Source organism: Achroia grisella, unplaced genomic scaffold (assembly GCF_030625045.1).
Source record: "Achroia grisella isolate CSIRO2021 unplaced genomic scaffold, CSIRO_AGI_Agris_v1 utg902, whole genome shotgun sequence".
NCBI lineage: Eukaryota > Metazoa > Arthropoda > Insecta > Lepidoptera > Pyralidae > Achroia > Achroia grisella.
The window spans coordinates 432,226-447,270 of NW_026713060.1; the positions used below are offsets into that span (position 1 = coordinate 432,226).

Sequence of the window (15,045 nt, forward strand, 5' to 3'; positions counted from 1 at the left end):
CGTGTTCACAATACAATTTTTTTGTGCCGTAATTATCGTGTTGTCTTGTATGTTTGTAAATTGTTTTGTTTAACAAGCTATATTGCGTTAGTGCTCAAGCTTACTCTATGTCAATACGTATTACGTGTGGTATACTTGAGTGTGTCCTGAGAGTCTAACTTTACAAGTATAGAAATAAACATCGGTATCTTAGATCATACTTGAAGCACGATTATATACAAAGCCTTAAGTTGATATACTAACAATTTTGAAGTTAAACATCCTCTTTATCACTTTATAACATACACGAGTAGGCTCATTATTAGATTTTACCTGTGTTTTCACCTGTACGACATCACTACATCTGTAATCTTTGACCGAGCGGCGCCGTTCGCTAGACTCGCAAGCTAACCGCCATTTTTGCTCCAGTCCAGTTATACTCGCGATACTTGTTGTACGTGTCAAGATGGCCGATACGACCGAAACTATCGTGCTTAAAAACAATAAGGACCCATTAAAAAGTCACTACTTTTAATTGAAGCGTTCGTTAAATAGTGTAATCTATATGTATTGGATTATCGCATGGGAATATTAGCAAGTTGTTCGATAAAAAGTGTTTTCAACATCGACTAAAAGTTTTGGTTCTGATTTTAGTGTTATAATTTGTGTATTTTCGTTGTTTTTCGCAACCAATTGGATTCTGATCGGAGATATTGGTCTGGTTTTTTAGAGATACCGCAGTTGGAGGTAGTCCAAGCTATATGAGGTATGTTTTTTAATTAAAATCTTACACTTGACAACTTTTGTAACGGTAAATCGGTTTGTGATCGCCAAGTTTCGATGATTCAATGAATATAAAATTAATAGGTACATAATAGCTTGAAAGATAGGTAGGTATACATAGAAAAAAGCCTAGCCGTGCCCCTTATATTTCAAATTAATAAATTTTGTCTTTTGATTTGATTATGGACTTTATTGAATATTAAACTTCTTAAAAGTGTTTATATTAAGTTTATGTGAATACAGATTATTTCTATTCTCAAAAATTATATTTATGCTGAATTGAGTAACTAATGAATGGGTTACAGAAATTTATATATTTAAGTTAGGTAGGTACCTAGTTACAAACCTTATTTATATAGGTACCAAGATATGTATTACGAAACCAAGAAGCGAATTAAAGATCTTTTAAAAAACTATTTAGATATTTCAGTGTAGTAAATTTCTATATCAGTAAGTATTAAAATTATTTTTTTTATGTATGTAAGAAATAAGTTTTTATATCTACCGTCATAAGTCCAGCTTTTGTATACTATTTAAAATTTGCTGAACTCAGAATATCGAGTCCAGTATATTAGATTCGTGTGATAAGCGTGACTCTAAACTTCTGTAAGGAGTCTAGAGGTATAGGGATTGTCAGATAATTGGAGTGCCTTCTGCGCTCGCCCCCTATCGTTCGCTGAAGGTGTAAAGTCCAGATGCAGCCAACAGCATTAGAAGAAAACAGCCTGAAATATGTTGCTATATTATATATTGACGACCTCGGTGGTCTAGCGGTCTAGCACACCGCTGTACGACCGATGGTCGCGGATTCGATTCACACGCGGATTCGGTCACAAACGGATAGACAAACACACTTTGCATTTATAATATTATCTGTAATGAAGTACTACTTGAGTATTACTTGACGACATCCGTGGTCTAGCGGTCTAGCACACCGCTTTACGACCGATGGTCGCGGATTCGATTCCTCGCACGGCACAAATATTTATATTCATGAATATGATTGCTTGTATCGGTCTGGGTGTTTTCTATGTATAATATGTATGTGTATGTATATGTAGATTAAAAAAAAATGTTATGACTATTCAAAAGTGCTTCAATGTAAGTTTATTTGAATAAATGATTTTCTATTCTATTCTATTCTATTCTATTCTATTCTATGTATTTACAAAAAAAATCAGTTGTCTAGTACCCATAACACAAGCTTTAGGTAGCTTAACTTGGGTCTATATGGCTCTGTGTGAATTGTCCTGATATTATTATTATTATTCTATATTATATGTAGTTTACCTTAAAACTATATATTACATATATTAAGATGTTTTATGTATCAACCAGTGTTTTGTTTAGAACCAGTTTCTTGGATAGAACTTATAAATTATTTGTCAATGTAGGGTGGAATGTTGCTGGCAGCTTGTCTACCATTATTTTTATAAATATTGTATTAGTTTGATACCTATACTTTTTTGTCACTTTTGACTTCTTTGTTAGATCTCTTGAGTACTATGGAAACAAAGAAAAACATTTATTGACAACTCTTGCCTTGACATATTCATATAACATAACTACACATGATACCTATAAACTATTTTTTTTTTATCTCAGGACAATTCACACAGCGCCATCTAGACCCACGTTAAGCTACCTAAAGCTTGTGTTATGGGTACTAGATAACTGATACAAGTACATAGATATTTTTTTTTTCGTAAATACATACATATTATACATAGAAAACACCCAGACCGATACAAACAATCATACTCATGAATACAACTGTTTGTGCCGTGCGAGGAATCGAACCCGCGACCATCGGACGTAAAGCGGTGTGCTAGACCGCTATACCACCGAGGGCGTCAATACACACATACACATATAATACAATTATTACTGATTTTTGATAAATAGTTGTCATTCCACAACAGTCGTATGAAAATAGTTATCTTATATTGAGAAAGGCGTTAATTTCGCCTAAAGAAATGATTCTCTAGAACAAATAAATTAGTAGGTATATATATAACTATAACAGTAATTAATTTCCATTAAAAACGTTGAAATGTCATGAAGAAATCAATACATTTTTGCACAAAGATAAAAAGTTCTTGTAATAATAAATAACAATTCCAACTAACTTGTTTCCATACAAGAAAAAAAGTATTAAGTATTCTATGTATTTTGTATTTTATTCTCAGAGACTGAGAGTGTATTTTATTTTGTATTAAGCTATTTTATCATCGTCTTAATTAATATGTAAAATCTTAATTAAAGACCACATATGTATTTGGTTATATACAAAACTTTCTTGTCTTGGATCAAGGATCGTCAAGGATAGATCGAGAATTTTTCCTCATGCTCATCCTATCATACTCCACTGTCAGCGTAGATCGTTGGCGCAGGCGGGTGAAACATACCAATATCATCCATTAAAAAAAATATAAAAAGCGAACGTTTATCAGTATGGATGGATGGACGGTTATTAGTCTTTCACTCAAAAACTGCCGAAGGGATTTTGATGAAAGTTGACAGTAATATACCTTAAACAAATAGCTATAAATGTGAAACCGCGGTCACAACTAGTCGTTTATATAATCTAATCTATACATATACATAAAATTGGAGTGTCTGTTTGTAATATTGAAATAACCATTTTTTACTACATGCATAAATTCGGTACATACACCATCTGTTTGTTTCGGCTAATCTCTAAAATGGCTGGACCGATTTTGATAAGACTTTTTTTGGTATGTAGCTGATGTAATAAGAAGTAACTTAGGCTATTTTTATTTTAGAAAAATAAAGTTAGATTCCACGCGGATGCTGTCGCGGGAACAGCTAGTTTGTAATAATTAAAGTATTCAATAACGGTCAACTGACATTAAAATTAGGTACAAATATATAATGGAATTTGTAAACGTTCTCTACCAATTATAATAGAAAATCCTTTATTAATTGTAACTGTTGGTATAACAAATATTTTAAGTACTTTAACGTTTAAATCTATTGTATAGATTTGTTTAACATTTATAATTGAAACGGCGAATATTAAACTTGAGGTAAATATTACTACATTTCTGTATTCTAGGCTCTTAGCTTTATTTGACTTGGATATATACAGTGCTAAATTTTTTTTTGTCGAGCTACTCTAATGCTGTTGGCCGCAGCTGGCCTTTACAGCTTCACCGTACGATAGGGGGCGAGTGCAAATGACACTCCAAACCCGCGGAAGGACTTATGGAGCGAATATTTTGTTTTGAAGATGTAGTGTAGTGCTAGGTAGCAATAATTGAATATAATATAAAATGTCGCTTCATTAGGATTGCTCAACGATAAATAGTATCTTCTTATATATAATATAAAATTGTCGTGTCACAATGTCAGTTACCATATTCTTCCGGAACGACCTGACCGATTTTCATTAAAATTATGTGAAAAAAAAATGTTAAGAGTTACATTTTTTTTTACAACCCTTAAATTTTTTTTTATTTGCCTTAAAAATACATACAACCCTAAATTTTCACCCTTCTATTACCAACCCCTATTTTAAATAGCGATTTTAATTTATATAGCGAAATAACGTTTGCGGAGTCAACTAGTATCTATTATATTATATATACAATTGTATTTGCAAAAAATGAACAGAAAGTCCTTCCCTCGAGCTTCCATATCCTGTAATTTTACGACCATATTTCATCCACAGCCTTTAATTAGGAATACAGTTTGAAAAGCAAGTTTTTATTTAAGGAATTTAGTGATGAAAAGGTCATAAATGAATAGGCACTTCGCTGGGGGAAAGGGGATTGTTAGTGATCTGGATTGATAACCCTATCTATACGTATAATTAGTAAAAATCACGGGATCTTACCACGTTTTATATTTATTTTCTAGTCTTTTCGTAGTCGCGGTTCCCCCTGGAAACCGTCGTGTTAAATTCCTGGTAAATTTGCACGATAGGCTAACTGACCTGACCTCATGCTCATCTTATCATCCTCCATTGGTGCCCCGCCAGCGTAAACTGTTAGCGCAGGCAGGTGCACCATTCCATTATCAACCCTCAAAAAAAATACACTTCGCATTTATAATATCAGTAATGAAGTACTACTTGAGTATTACTTGCCGTGCGAGGAATCGAACCCGCGACCATCGGTCGTAAAGCGGTGTGCTAGACTGCTAGACCACGGTGGTCTAGCAGTCTAGCACACCGCTTTACGACCGATGGTCGCGGGTTCGATTCCTCGCACGGCACAAACATTTGTATTCACGAGTATGATTGTTTGTATCGGTCTGGGTGTTTTTTATGTATAATATGTATGTATTTACAAAAAAAAACTATGTATGTCTAGTACCCATAACACAAGCTTTAGATAGCTTTACTTGGGTCTAGGTGGCGACGTGTGAATTGTCCTGAGATTATTATTATTATTACATATATGTATATATGCTTATATGATGATTGCAAATATCGATTAATTAAGCCGTTATGCTAAGAGGTGACAAACAACCTCGCTTTCACGTTAATATTATTACTAAAGATAAGGATTGTTGGGTGGTATCAGGGTTGCCAACCTTAAAACACTATGGGAAAGGATAACGCCAGGATGACCTCTACGCGGTTACTCTCTGAAAACATTATTTGTCACGATGGGCTAAATGATCTGACCTCATGTTCATCTTATCATCCCTCACTGGTGCCCCGCCAGACTATACCGTCAGCGCAGACGGATGCACTATTCCATTATCATCCATAAGTAAAAACCTTAAACTACTTAGACTTGTACGAAGCAATATTTTTTTTAACAAAAACCTCATCATAGTATGTTGACTGATTCTCGTACACAATATTTCGTAAATTTGTTTTATGAAGATGAAAATTACGTTGTACCAAAAGTCAAAAGTCTCGTATTTAAATAATAAATAAAACTTCGTACAGTTGGCATCCCTGAATGGCATTAAAATTTATAATATCTTAAGTCACAATATTTCCACGTTCCCGTACTAGTGAGCTTGTTAAGGAACTTATCTACCTGACAGTTAGTTTGACTGAGTTGTTACAAACTCGGCAATATGAATTTTCAAGTATTCATTATAAATAGTGGATTTCTAAATGAAGCCAAGTCGTGTAAACATAAAATGTACGTAGGTAGGTTCATTTTCAGCCAATATTCAATGAGGAGGTTCTGGTTTTTTTTATTGGATGATAATGGTACACCTGCGCTAACGGTTTACACTGTTTGGGCACCAGTAGAGAATTAGATGCATTTTTTTCTATAACACAAACGAATTTGCGTCTCACCTGATGGTACGCCGCCCATGAGAACCCGTAACACCAGGGGAATTGCAAGTGCGTTACCGGCCTATTCAGAAGGAATAAGCTCGTTTCTTGACGGTTTCAACATCATATTGGACTGAAAATACCATTGCTGGAAGGTGATTCCACAATGTGGTTGGGTCCAGCATGAGGTTAGAGCAGTTAGTCCATCGTGCCAAATTCACTGGCAATCTATTACAATTAGTAGTAGTAACAATTCTTTTCCCTAGGTTCTGCATTCGACTGTGATGTTTTGATTCATTGTTGTGGTAATTTCACTTCACGCTATCTCAGTCAATTATGAACTCATTGTTATCGGATTTAGGTACAAAGTCGTTTGCGTACCTCAGTCTCACCTATTTTAGCTGCCACGCAGCTTGCTTTGTAAGCTGTGTTTCCGTTGAAGGGTGTTATAAGACAGTGAAATTACAGGATGTAGAGATGTGACATCTTAGTCCTCCTGAAAATTAAAGCATGAGTGGTAACATGGGCATCACATAACAACGTTAGGTCTACAGTGCTGTTTGTGCATATAGGCGACGGTGATCACCTACAATCGGGTGCTCCGTCAGTTTGGTCGCCATTATAATTGCATAAAAACTTGTCCTAAAATTTTAATTTTACTTTTTCGCAAGAATACATCCTAACGAACGTAAAAAAGTCAAGAGCCTAATTTACAACTGACTTTAACCATTAAACAGTTTTTATATTATCTTTCGAACCTTGTTTTGCTAAAACACTAATATATAATACTGTAAGATTTGTAGCTGGTTTTTAAAGGTTATTTATTACAACATAATATTGTGCGTAACATATACAATTTAAGCTGTATATGAAAATCCTGTTTCCATATAGTTTTATAAAAAAGTAAATGTTACATTTTAATGTTGATTTATACAAATTAATGGTGAAAAAAAAAACATGGAAATTTTACTGTTACACAAAGGATAATTATTGCCATCGACGATTTATTCATACTAGTTGTTTCCCAGTGGTCGAAATTCGATCATATTTAATTAAAATCATTAAGGTTCTATTGTCAAAGATTACAATTGTTCAACTTCTAGGCGTGTGTGTTAAATACATGGTAGTGTGTATAATATTTTTTTTATTGCAAAAATTTATTTTCGATACATAATTTTAAAAAATATATTAGCATTCTGCAGTTTTTCTTTAATTATAAACTATTTAAACAAAATTTCATACTCGTCCGCGCAATATTTGTAAAACCGGGGTACAAAGTTTTTCCTTCGCATATTAGTATAATGATACTATAATATAACTTGGTAAAGGGCATTACGGTAACCCTAAAAAGAGGTTATTCGCTTGGATTGTGTACGAAACAGGGCAGGCGAGGCTCGTTATCTTGTGCTAGACTGTACCGTTACTCCGCGGGTGTCGGAGTATCATGACTTGTACGAACAGATAAAGCCGCTTTCAGATTGAATAAAGTAATACACATATTTCATAGACAAGTTATCCTTAACTTCCGCAATTTCTTAACACATTTTCTCCGTTTTTGTATCATTTAACAAATGAAGAGGTATTCAAAGCTGTACTTTTTTATGTTTACCAGTTTTTGTGTGAAAGATTTATAAATATCCATCCATCCATACTCACACTTTCATATTTATAATATTAGTAAGATAATTCGATCCCCGTGCAATAAAATATTTGCCTTGATGACTAGAATTGCAGTAATTGGTTTTTATTTATTTATTTATACTCTATTGCACCAGATATAGAAAATAATTAAAATGATAAGATAACTCTTAAATTATTTTCATATTTGTGTACAATTGTATATATTACTTAAACGGAATATTTATCTATATAATATAATATTATATATATGAGCTCCCGATATTTCGACGTTGTACCGTTCCGTCCGACAAATTCCGTTTACACAAATTATAATATGTATCTTTATTACCCCTAATTTACTTATTTTTATACTTTCACGTTTAGTACTCATTATTAGTACAGTTAAACGGATTTTATTAACACGACTCATTTTATGGTAAATAATGGTATTTACCACCCTCCACGTTTCAAGTAGCCGTTGTTATAACCTGTAACTAAGGCTAGTTCTATTTAGCATAAAATTATTCGTGTTAACACCCGTTTAACTATATTAATAACCCATATTTTAGTTGTAGTTTCGGAGTAGATATAGCTGTTATATATATATATACATGTTGAATTGTCTATGATTATTATTACGCATCCTAAAATTGCAAAAAAATATATTGCAACTTTATACGATCTCTCGGTGTGGTTCGGCCCTAATCCGTTTATTCTACAGTACCATACTTAGACGACATTAGTGACATGTTGTGGAATTAAATCTAGAAATGCGGTGGTTGGCTGTTTTAGATATTTATCTATCTTTCAGACATAAATAGAGATAAACGACGCAAGTACTTTGATTTATATGCTTTGCTTGTGCTGCCTCTAAAATGGTTCAGTATTGTACTGAGCCAACCGCTCCGTCATACTCGTGAACAAGTGCTGTTCGTAGAAACTGGTGAATTCGAGTTACGACTACTGATTACTATATTTATTTTTGACATAGATGCAATAGCATATGTTATCTGTAATCCGTCTCTATAAAAATTATAAAGGTGCTAAATTTCATACTCCTTCGTCCACGTAACTCGTAAAAAGAGGTACAAAGTCTTGGCCTCACGTATTAATATAATGATTAAAGCACTATTATAAATTTGGCGGTATAATAATATCCAGTGAAATACATTCGCAAAAGAGGTGGGTTTATTGGAATAAAGTGTACGGGTGTGCCGGGTATTCTAAGTGTACGCGGGAGGAAGCTCTTCTGAAACCGCACTGTCCGAGACCACTTAGGTTCTAGCGCGTGGGGATGACTTCCCTGTCGATGCCGAGCGGTGCGATGGTAAAAGGTAACCGTGGGTATCATGTCGAACAATTCTATAGAACGCAGTTTATTGTATATTCGGTAGAATACACAAATCGTTCGAAATACGTTTGACCTTTGTTGCTGTGTTGTTTTAGTGAACAGTCAACTTTGAAGTTTGCGTAGGTCATCGGTCGTTATGGCGCCAAAGCGACTAATTGTTTATAATTGAAACCGGGCCTAATTTTGCATAGTAATGGAATTCGTTTATCGGAATGAAATTAGCACGAGTTTTATTCAGTTAGCTAATATATAACGTCTCGTTATAATTGTTATGGAAATAACCGTTTTTGTTTTCCATTTATTTTGTTGATAGCCGGCGCGGTCAAGTGGTTTAGCACACAGTTTTACTTCTGATGGTCGTGAGTTCGATTCATCACACGGTACAAACATTTCTATTCATGATTTTAGCATATTTTCTAGATACTCTTATCAATTATTATCTGAAATGAGTTGGGAAGTTTCGTCTGCGTCACGTTTTCATTACAGTTCCACTCCTATTGGTCGTAGCGTGATGTTATACTATTTATTGTAGCCTGCCTCGATAAAAGGGCTATCCAAAATTAGCAGATTTTTTTAAATCGGATCAGTTGTATCAGAGATTACACCGAACAACCTAACTCACAAACTTTACTTCTTTATAATATTAGTATAGACTATATTTGTGCCATTTAAATAATAATAACCCTGGAAAATTCACATAAGTCATCACATTCACGCTGGACAAGTCCCAAGCTAAGAAGAGCTTGTGTTATAGGTACTAGACAATTGATACAAATACTTATATTTCTTGTAAATACATACATAATATACAAAGACAACACCCAGACCGATACAAACAATCATACTCATACAAATGTTTGAACAGTGCGAGGAATCGAACTCGCGACCATCGGAAGTAAAGCGGTATGCTACGCCGCTAGACCACCGAGGCCGTGCAGCTAATTGTAACAAATGTACTGTATTAGAGCAGTCTTAACAGCGCTGGCCTGGCCTTGTTATCTCGCCAGACCAGGGACACCGTTAGCTCGTGCATGCATTACTGATTATCTCCGGCAAAACCATATCATGCAAATTGACTACAGTTCTGGGTCTTCAAGTTTTAAACCTACCGCGTAATGGTATCTTTTCATATATTTTTTTGTGTAACTATAATATCATACAAAGTGACAGGCTCCATGGTGGCGATTTTTTAAGGGATGATCATGGAATGATCCTCTCGCCTGCGCTAACGGTATACGCTGGCGGGGCACCAGTGGAGAATAAGACGAGTATGGAGTCAGGTCAGTTAGCCCACATAATTTGTCACAACAACAAATTCATCAGATATTTATTATGATGGTCAGCAGGGAGAATCGGGTGGAGATCAGTTTGATTTTTATCTCCCCTTTTAACCCCTTTTAAAACCCTTTTCGCATTAAAAAGTAGCCTATGGCGGTGCCCCGCCAGTGTAAACCGTTAGCGCAGGCGAGAAATCATAAAGTACTTAGGAATTCATTTTTGTATACTCTATGGGCAGTTCAGGAATGACAGAAAATGTATATCGTATAATTAGGAAGAAAAGAAGCGCATAGATAGGTTTAGGTGTTAGAATTGGATAGGTGTGTTTACAGATTTTGTCTATATATTTGACTTTGTGATGTACTTAGGTATACATTGTATGCGAGGCTTTCGCAGTTGTGTTTCAGCGCTGAATATCTAACAGTACGGTCTGGAATAATCAATTACACTCGTGTACTCTCCGCATTCATGTAGTGTGTACATTGTTATTATCGCTAATTATTTTGCTGTGTCAAATGATATGCTTGAATAGAAATATTTATTCCATTTCTATTGAAATCAAGTTGATTTGAAACAAATTCACCAATAATAGATATTTATGAAGACAAAACATCAATAGTATTTGTTTACAAAGGAAATAAACCGTTCGTTTGTCTACAAAAGAATATCAGTAATGAACGTCTATAGTCATAAGACATCGTTTTTATGGAAACTTATCTTACAAAAAAGTACATTTGAATTTCGAATTCTGAAAATTGACATATAAAAAATATTTCCCGCGCAAACATTCTTTATTTTTTTTTTAAACGTGAAGGCAAAGGATATCAACAACTATTTTTTGTCAGTCAGTAACTAAATGTTACATTCGCAGTGCTGTCAGATTTATCCTGTACTGACCTTAATAACGTATATTCTACCAATAACGGTGTCCGTACTCGGTGAGAGCACTATTTTTTATAACGAGGACCGCAATGACCTACTTTTGATATGTTATCGATAAATCGAGCCAAATTAGCTGTGGCAGAAACAACTCGTTTGAGGACTTGATTTTTATATCAGCCAATGTGTAGTATTATAATTTATTTTTACGAGGAACAATTTTAATTTTTAATTTAGTTATAAATGAAAATAATTAAGTATTAGGTAGTTTGTATTTATTTGCTATATTATGAAATTAAATGAAAACTCTTTATCGTCCCGTCATAGAAAATATAATTAGATAAATTAATATCTACAGTTACTTTTTATTTTATTGAAACTTTAATGCACAAATACAATATACATATAACTTAACACCTAAGGGAGTTCTCTACCAGTCAACTATAAGGCAAACTGAGAAATTAGTAAGCGGCACATTATAATATTACTATAATGCGTTGATTTTCTCAGTTTGGTGTTGACTTCGCATTATGTACATTTATATATATATTTGTGCATTAAAGTTTAAATAAATTATGTTAAAGACAGAGGTAACAATGAGCAGGCTTATCACTAAATAGCGATTTATTCCAGGCAACCTTAGGATGTAGAGGAGTGATTACATTTGAGTCTGGTCGTGGTATAACAACAATTACAATGAAATATGAAAGAAAATAGCAACAATCTTAGTGGTGATAATATTACTATCATCTACATGGCTCTTTTGAGCATATTAATTTCTGTCACTTGTTTGGGTCCAGTGACTAAGGTTTTTCATTTTATGACCAGCAATGCTTTAAAGATTATTTTTAAAACCGGTCTAGCAGATCCAGAGATTATCTCCTACAACGAACGAACTCTCAAAGTTTATCTGTTTATAATATTAGTATGGATAAAAAATGTGATAGTATAGTATTATTTTGGTCTGATTTTTAACCATATTCGTCCATCTTTTCAATGATGGAACAGGCAATGAGGCGTACAGCTTATTCTACGTTTAAATTTTCTTCATATTTTACAAGTATGAAGGACTAGTGTGAGGCCAAAGGCCAATTCATATGTAAAATTATTCATTTTTGCTTTCATTCCTGTTCTAAATTCAAGTCTCATCCATATCCTTGTATCAATTTGAAAGTTCCCGCGCTTTTTTCTATTTTGGTCTGATTTCATAAAATTATTTTCATCTCAATGACGTGGATTTGTTCATGAGTGTTCATCTATTGCTTCCAAATATGTAATGAAAAAAAAACACAGTTTGAACACCAACATTGTTTTGTTCTGATACGGATTTGCTTATGAGGACTTTACATATAATACAAACGGTATATTTACCGTCATTAACGGTAGCTCCAAAATATTATCAAACAAACAAGTTTAAATAATGCAATGATAAAAAAAGTGGTTACACAAAATTATACAAAAAATATTTCGTTCGAAGTAAATGGCTGTGTGTTCATTATGCGAACCCGTTTGCCTCAACTACTCTTGAATATCGGGTCCAGTAGTCTATTAATTATTACAGTCTTCACTCAATAGTAATTTAACCCAACCGAGAGAGTAATGACTTCCATTTGCAGAGCAGACGATGGTTTTGTGATGATAATTGACTGTAATCACTATTGGCAGTACAAGCATAATGGTTAATTGAATTCATTTACAAAGGTACAGAGTAACAATTAGATTGGTTTACCAAAATGCAGAAAGAGCCTTATGTTCTTCACTGTTGGATTTAAAATGACAATAGCTGCCAGTTTATATGTATACAGATATTCTTTAATATTTAAAATAAATATATTCTATTTTTAAATTTGGTCAAAAAATGTACTTAGTGGGATTTTGTTTAATTTACAAAGGTATAGAGAGTAGCCATTAGATAGGTTTATGCAGAATGAATCTTATGTTCTTGATAGTTGGATATAAAATGACAATAGCTGGCAGTTTTTATGTATACAGATACTCTTTCCATGTTTAAAATTAAAATAAATATATTCCATTCTTAAATTTTGTTACTAAGTCGACTTAGTGAATGAATATTGAATAAATTAAAAAAATCGAATATTGATTCTATAAAATTAATTCTAGTCTATAATACTGAGCAAGTAATCATTACGTGTCAGTATGACCAAATACAATGGCTGTATGGGCTGAGACCTTATGTTCTTGATACATATAAAATGAGAATCGTTACCAATTTTATATTTTTATATGTATAGATACTCTTTTCATATTTAGAATATAAATATATATTCTATTTTTAAATTTGGTCACGCTGTTAACTTAGTGGGCATTTTAGTTTTAATTGAATTAAACAAAAAAAAACAAACACGGTCTTCTATTATTTCAAAGAAATATTTACAACTAAAACGTAGTGACTATTTGCTTACTGTGTACCGGCTTGCATTACTGGGAACAAAATATGTTTTATATGAACCTGTGTAATATTTTTATTTCGACACGGTATATTTGCAGTAATTATTTGAATAGATTCTTTTTGAAGGTTTTGTCCGCATATTCGCAATCTCATAGGGGCGGTGCCTAATCTTATTAAATGTAGGTAGTGCGAATTGTTCTTTGTTTATAACGCAAACATAATAATAATAATATTCTTGGACAATTCACTCAGCGTCATTTAGTCCCAAGTTTTGAGAATATCGGACCAGAGTTAAAAAGTAACAGGTGGCCCTGTTTATTTGCTGTCCAGTGTATAATATACGCCCATATTTTGTTAGTTTGTCTAGCATGCTTTATAAATATCATTATATAATTTTGCATTAATGTTTATTTCTAACATAAATAACCCTGGACAATTAATACAGCGCCATCTAGTCCCACGGTAAGCAGAGCTCGTGTTATGAGTACTAGACAACTGATATAAATACATAGATACTTTTTTTAAATACATATATAATATTCACAGAAATAACTGGAAGACAGGTTTTTATGAACTAATTATTTACTATCCAAACATGTTATTGCTATAATTTTTATGGGTTTACATAAATTCTCTGTAATTATTTAACTAAGAGAAGAATTTCGTTATGCGCTATTACTCGTATTATTACTAATTACTATGATGTAAGAAAGTTCACAATGTAGATATTTGTAAATAAATGAGCTGAAATATCTCATATATTCGTAATAGGTACCGGCCGTGAGAACCAATAGGCACAAAGTGGCAAGAAATAAAAGAAATAGTTACACACAAAGACCTGAAAGTGGATTACAAACTACAATAGAATGGTGCTGTTACCGAGAAAACGGTTTTGGTATTAGGTGGGATTATTGCGTCAGTGACTAGCAATCGGTTCACGGTTTTGCTCATTTAATGTTGCCATGCCACATACCATATTTTTCCTTATCCACGAGTACGGTCCTTAAAAATAGGGATTTTAGTTTTTTTTTTACGCAATAGAAAAATATTGTTGTTATAAATGATCTTTGTAATTAATTTAATATCTCTGTATAAATATATATTAATATTATAAAGAGGTAAAGTTTGTATGTTTGTTTGCTCGGAGTAATATTCGGTTCTTCTAATCCGATTTTAATTTCTTTTCTAATTATCCTAATGAATGCTATTAGGCTATATATAACATCACTAGCTGACCCGCGCAACTTTGTCTGCGTTTAATTTCCCCACCTTTTGCAATATTTTTATAGAATAGAATAGAATAGAATAGAAAATCATTTATTCAAATAAACTTACATTGAAGCACTTTTGAATAGTCATTACATTTTTTAATCTACCGCTCGTTCGGAAAGCTGTCTCATCACAAGAAGAACGAGCAAGAAACTTGCGTGTTGCTCTTTTAAATAATTTTATTATTACTTTACATTTTTAAGTTTAAGT

The 15,045-nt window shown here is 33.2% G+C and overlaps 1 protein-coding gene across 1 annotated transcript in view; it reads left to right on the forward strand.

Moving 5' to 3' along the window:
* Positions 1-423: 423 nt before the first annotated feature.
* The window catches only part of LOC131853482 (uncharacterized), a 191,373-nt gene continuing 176,751 nt past the window's right edge, over positions 424-15,045 (forward strand). Inside the window, exon 1 of the mRNA XM_059204378.1 lies at positions 424-745. The gene's annotated coding sequence lies outside the window, so the exon portion shown is untranslated. The remainder of the gene's footprint in view (positions 746-15,045) is intronic.